The following is a 6,836-nucleotide window of genomic DNA, read 5'->3' as shown; positions in this document are numbered from 1 at the left end:
TTTTTTTTTTTTTTTTTTGGTACCAGGGATTGAACTTGGGTCCTTGTGCTTGCAAGGCAGGCCACTGAACCACTGACCTAAATCCCCGGCCCTCATGTCTCACTTCTTAAACCACTTGCCTTCAGCAGAACTCAGGCACTTGGCCCCAACTTAACTTCAAGGAGGCTGGGATGCAAGAGGAGCCCATGAGTGCGTGGTGGACAATGATGGCCTTGGACATCAACTCTGAGGTGATCTAGGAAGGAAAAGTTAGTCACAGTTGCAAATAGCTGGAAAAAAAAAACACATAGTGTTATGGCTTGTGTCTCGATGTCCTTCACAAAGCCTCATGCAGTCCTAGGTGGGGTTTTTCAAGGGTGACTGAGTCTAGAGTGTGTGAATCTGGAATTGATTCATGGTGCAATTCTAGGATCAGAGACACAAGGATTAAGGGTGTGAGTGCTACCTGCCCTAAGTAGCCTGGATAAGATATAAGGGATACAAAGAGCTGTGGTCATCCCTTGTTGCTTTGCTACCTTCTGCCCACTATGAACTCTTTTTTCTCTGATGCCTGTTTGCCATCCACCCAGGCGATTATGGACTAAAACTTCTACAAACTGTGAGCTAAATAAAGCTTTCCTCCTTTAACTTTTAGTTACTAAAATTATTATTATTTTTTTAAAACAGGGGTCGAACTTGGATCCTTGAGCTTGTGAGGTAGGCAGCAGAACTACTGAGCGTTAACTTTGGATTTCAGGTATTTTGTCTGAGCAAGGAGAAAAGTAACTAAGAAACATAGTTTCCAAAATTATGATGATTGTAAAAGTAATAACTAACACATAGTACATCTTATAACTGGGCTCTGCTTTAAGAGCTTTACATATGTTAACTTGTTTAATTGTCACAGCAATCTTTTAAGAGGAAACTGTTCTGTCTTCAGTTTTTACAAATGAGAAAATAGAGACAGCAGGAAGTTAAGCATCTTGATGGTGAATTAACATGCCAATTTGCCCAGGAAATGCTATCCAGTAGTTCAGTCAAATACTAGCCTGGAAGGTGCTATGAAGTTATCCTTTAGCTGCAGTTAACATTTTGGTTGGTGCACTTTGAGTAAAGCAGACTGTTACATGGAGCAGACTTAAAGAGAAACAGAAGCCTAAGATTCATGGTGAACTGGTGCCACAAGACTCAAGAAATCTGCTTGGAATGGATGCAGCTAGGAATATGTGTGCCACACTTGCACTCCAGCTAAGGGACCCCGCCAAAGCAGACCACCCTGGGGTTTACATGCCTCCAGTACCTGCCAGAAGACGTTCTGGTTCTAGAAAGGGACTGAAATAAAGCCTGAACTTTTCCAATCAGTTCTCTCTTATTTTCAAAGATTGCCTTCTTAGAACATTCTAAAGTTATTCTTTTTTTTCCCCATTATAAAGTTATTCTTGATAACTACAAGCAACAAAAGGGGCAAACAAGGTACATCCAAGGCCACACAGAGAACTCTTCTGCAGGGGATCCACATGTACAACTTCCCTGCACCTAAAGGATACAGCTGATATCAATGGAACCCTTTTTAGGGGCACTAGAGAAGCTATTATGTTTACTCATCAAGAAAGAAGCCTGGAAAGCTGGTATAGGATCCCATAGTATGGCTTTGACTGTTTGAACTGAAAGTTACCAGTGAGGAGGTTTCTGCAGAAGAGGAAGGAGTGCCCATATATACTCTTTGATTGCCAAAGCATTTTCATTTCCTCCTTTCACTCCTTCTTTTATTTCCAGATTCCTGTGCCAACAGAATATGGATAAAAGTATAGAGTCTATGATCCTAAACTTGACCCTGACCCCAATCCTTTCCTCCCAGGATTTGTAGTTGGAGCAGACAGTGATTTTTGATTAGCATCTCTCCACTTCCCTGCTTATCATTATCTCTGTTTTTTCCTCTCCACCAAAAAAACTTAAGATATTGATGTGTTTGGGCAGTTCTTTGATGTACTCAGCAAAAAAAAAGTGGGTATTTAATCTCCTGTGTCTCTTGCCTGGTCAGATATGACTCACTAACCCACAGCCAGCCACAAACATTGGTAGCCCTCTGATGTGGACAGTTAAAGGGGTGTCCTTCAGGATCTGTTTAAGATACTTTTCATGCCAAACTTATGGCCTGTCTGCATCTGAAAATTTGATTATTTCCAAGAATCATAAGTTGATCTGACATGAAATTTCACTTTTTAAAGTATTCCAATCTGGTGAATTATCATAAATAGATAAGCTACACCAGGAAGCCATAAAATACAGAGAATGGTTTCCTATAGGGCTCCTACCTCCCAAGACAATGCCACTATTACAGTTGCTGGTACACTGTGAACAGGGTAAATGAATAAAAATGAGCACTCTGCTCTGGGGACAGTGTGAGTGAAAGTAATAACTTGACAGAAAGTTCGTTAACATTAAAGTCATTTTTTATTGTGGATGTAGAGTCTGTTGTCTGCTACATCAGTCCTGTTTTTAATAGGACTGTATTAATAGAAAAAATTTCATGTTATCAAATATACAAAGGATACAATTTGGGACACAGCAAGAAAGCATTTCTGCCTACAGAAATAATAGTGCCTTTGCTTTCTGTGATTCCTGAAATTTTATAAGCAAATTAATTATAAGAACTATAAACTAATTGACTCTGATAGCAAATGAAACAAATTTTCCCTGGATCCTTTTCATGTTGCAGTGAGCAGTCTATATAAGTGAACAGATGAAATAAAGGTCATTTATGGGAATAAGTAGCAGGGAAAAAACCAAACATGCAAATGTGTTACAGCTTATGGGAGGGACAGGATGGGGTGGGGCATGGGTTTTGAACAAAGGTGAACAGTCTGGACCTCTCAGGTGTTTTAGGATGGCATCCTCCCCATAGGCTTTCCTGGTCAGCTTCAGTCCAGAGTAGAGGTGGAGGAAGGAAGGGGAGGAAAGGTTGAAATCTGAGATTCCTAGCATCCCCTGTCCCCTACTGGATGAGCTACCACCCCTCTTTGCAGCTTCCTCACCTTCTGTAATGTGGGGCTGGCTGCCTGATGTCCTTCTATGCCACTCCCTCAGCTCTGAATTCTGTCCCATTCATTTTGAGCCTTTAAATGCATTACTTTTATTCTTTCCTTGTGTCATGAGGGTAGGTAAATCTTATCCCTCCAACCAGATAGGGGTCATTTCTGGTCAATATTCTTGCCCAGAGCTGAACACAAGAAGGTGCACCTAGAAAAACTCCACTGTGGGAAGACTGAAACGGAATTCAGCGGTGAGGGGCAGAGTGGGAAGGACTCATCGCACCTGTAACGATGCAGGCCCGTGTCTATGTGATTGCTACAGGGAGTAGCATGCTCAACTCCTTGTTTCTGTCTTTGACATGATGGCCTCAGTTTCCTCTATGAGACACAACTCACTGACAGAGGGCAAGAATTGGTAGTGCAAAGAAAGTGCTGGTCTTCAGTGATGACCATCATCTTCAGGCTACCCTGACTCTACCCTTTCTCCTGTCCCTGGTTCATCACCTTTCACTTTCTCTCCCTCAGGTTCTCCACACCCAGATTCTTCTAACTGAGAGCTCAGACCTCAGGCCGGCCTCTACCTTCCAGAACCACTGCATTCACAGACAAGTGACCTTAGGTTCTATCCCCTTTCCCTTAAAGAACCAGGATAAAAGGGATCTTGTGATCTCTGGGCATTAGTGAGTGGGAGACATGGCACTGACCTCAGAAAGTAAACACAGGAAGGAAAATGAAAGGTTAAACTGTTCTAGAGAGTTCTCAGGGGCTGTTCCTAGACACAGGACTAAAGGCAGGGGTTCTCAGCAAAAACCTTGTGAGAGAGTCTGCAATGCACCATCCCCTAAAAATGGTGTGTTTTCCCCTAAAACATGCATAATTTAATGATGCACATATCTGATTGCTTTGGTGGGACTCACCACATTGCAGAGGATGATTATGGTAGTAATGAATGTCAACAATGTCACCATTGGCTTTACCATCCTCAGCTTTTGTCCTTGGGTGGCTTACATTTTTGAGAGTTTTACCTCCATGAATCATTCTTCCAACATCCTCCTGATATAAATAAATACTAAAATTTGTTTAAGATATTGGGAAACAGGTATTAAGGGTGTATGAGGGATGATCACAATATGTGGTGAATGTTTAAATTTTAAAATTTGTTACAGTAAAAAGCACATCTTTGCAAACCCCCTGCACATTCTCCCTCTCACTTGGGACACATCATATATCCCATTGTTCTGAAATAATTCTGGAAGTCCACTTCTGTATTACATGAGGTATGATAAAAAAATACAGTGAATGCAGCTGCCAGGTGCCATGCAACAGTAAAGAAGGCTTAGAAAAACATGACACTGTGCTTCCATCCACCTTATTCAGTGGATCTGGTACCATGTGACTTCTGGCTTTTCTCTGAAGTCAAACTGATCATAAAAGGTAGAGGTTTTAATCCATTCAGGACATCAAGGTAGCCATGACAGCACAACTAAAGACACTCATGAAAGAGGACTTCAAGAACTGCTTAAGAAAGTGGCCAGAAGGATGGGAGAAGAATGCTTGAAGTGAGGGAGCGGATTTTAAAGGGGCCGTATTGGCAAAGTGCCCTTTACTATACTAAATTTTTAAAAATTTAAGCACTCACTGTATTTTTTGTTCATAACTTATACTACAGTTATACACTTAGTTGTGGAGTTGGCATGTTTTCCTTAATTATCCAGAAAAAGTTCCTAAGACTACTGGAGGTATATGTGAAGTAATTATGCAGACAGCGGTGAATGAAATCAATAAAAGTCACTAGAAGACCCTGGCAATTGTGCAGATCTGAAGAAATTCACTGATGAGATGCAAAGCAGAATATGAGTGGTGCATGTGACAGGTTGCTGATTTCTTCACCATGAAGGAAAATCTACACAAAATGTGCAGAAATGGCAGCTGATACCAACAGCAGGAAAAAATGGTGTTTGAACAGGAACTTTAAAGCTTGGTGCTTTTAACCACAAGGCTTGATGAAGTAGTAGGTATAGGACAGTAAGTAATGGAAGCCAACATACGTTCCTGTTTTACCAGTTTACAATTCTGATTTCAGTCTAACAGTCGGTCATCTACAGTAGTAGGATAACACAGGATCATTCATTCAGGATTTCAGAACCAAATTTTACCACTCAACTCCAAAAGTAGTTCCTCTAGGAATCTGCTCTTTGTTTCTTTCATTCTAATCCTCAGACTTGCCCATTTGGGGTTTTATTAATGCAGACTCCACACATCCATAACTAAGCACACATGAAATGATTTACTGACATGTTGGGCATGGTTAAGGCCCAGAAATGGGTATAAAGGGAAAGAGGAAGGAACTAGAAAGCAAGTGCTGGGGAGGACTCAGCTTGGGCCTGTGCCACCAGGGAGGGGAGGACTCAATCTCCACACTTGCCCTGAGCCTCAGCTAAAGGCCTTGTTCTCTGGCAAGTCTTGATCCGCAGGGTAGAGGGGACTGCTGTGAGATGTTGACGGGGGTAACTGTGTCCTGCAGCCTGCCTGCCTGTCAGACACCAAGGATGTCTGCAGCCTTCTGTGAATGTAGCCTTCTGGTCTTCCAGGGATATTTGCTCACTTTTGCCCATATTTTCAGTATCTGCCCTGTTTCTCTGAGTGTCACTTCGTGAAGATCTCCTGAGATATGAAAAGGACAATTAATAATTTTTAAAAGGTAGTCAAACATTGGGATGAACACACAGTCTCTCTCTCTCTCTCTCTCTCTCTCTCTCTCGCTCTCTCTCTCTCTCTGTCTCTAAGAAAACTCATTTTCCAGTTACTCAGCCAGCAGCAATCACTCGGACACCTGACTGGCAGATGCCACTCCAATCTCCTAACATGAATAACTGATGGTAGAACCGTGCTCACCTATGTAACGTGCTTAGCTGCAACTGAATGCTAGCCCATTCTAAAACACACCAAAGCGCATTTCCCCCTCTTCTTAGCTTGGCTCTATTTGCCCAGTGAGTGCTGTCAAAGTGTCTGTAAGCCCAGCTAAGAATCTATTATTGATTCTTCAGCTGTTACAGTTACTCTCTCACTAGCTGCTTCCTAGCTGATGGCCCATGACCCCCAGGGAGCATCACTGGTCTACTGCTCTGAGCCTCCTGTGGACATGTGATTAGCTGAGCCCAGAAAAGTGTACACAAAAATTACTAAGTAAATGATGTTGATCACATTCTCTACACACACACACACACACACACACACACACACACGACAGACAGATAGATGAAGTATAATTTTTTCACTATAAATAGGTCTGTGAGAGCAGGTTTTGTTGAAAAGGGCTAGTTTTATAATAACATTGTAAGGGAACTGTGTATATCAGAATTAAGAGCATAGCTCTGAAGCTGTCCTTTCGTGCCCTTTCCTACATCCATCTACTTGCATTTGTAATATCACAGCCACATATCTCCTAGAAAGCCCACATCTACCTGTATTCTGAGCAGCGATTGCTCTGTTGTAAAATGGGCAAGTGGGCACCAGACATTGAGCCTACCTCCTCCTAATGCCCACTGCCAGGTTGCAATCATCAGGGCATCTCAGAGAAGGCCCAGCCCAGTTCCTTGACATGCCACATGCAGGGTCAGTGTGGTCTGAGACAGAATGTCCTGCTGGCCCAGCTCTCAGATCAAAGGCTTCTGCTTCAGAAACATCACCTCCACCTCCTCTGCTTGCACCAGACAAACTAGTGTGCTGGTACACTTTCGTGGAATGTGTCACGTGAATTTGCTATTTTTTTAAAGACAGGATCTTGCTAAGTTGCCCATACTGACCTCAAACTCTCCATCCTCC

Source organism: Fukomys damarensis, unplaced genomic scaffold, assembly GCF_012274545.1.
Source record: "Fukomys damarensis isolate Sample0158 unplaced genomic scaffold, DMR_v1.0_HiC HiC_scaffold_16, whole genome shotgun sequence".
Taxonomy (NCBI): Eukaryota; Metazoa; Chordata; class Mammalia; order Rodentia; family Bathyergidae; genus Fukomys; species Fukomys damarensis.
The sequence above is the reverse complement of the archived record's forward strand: the minus strand, read 5'-3'. Positions refer to the sequence as shown.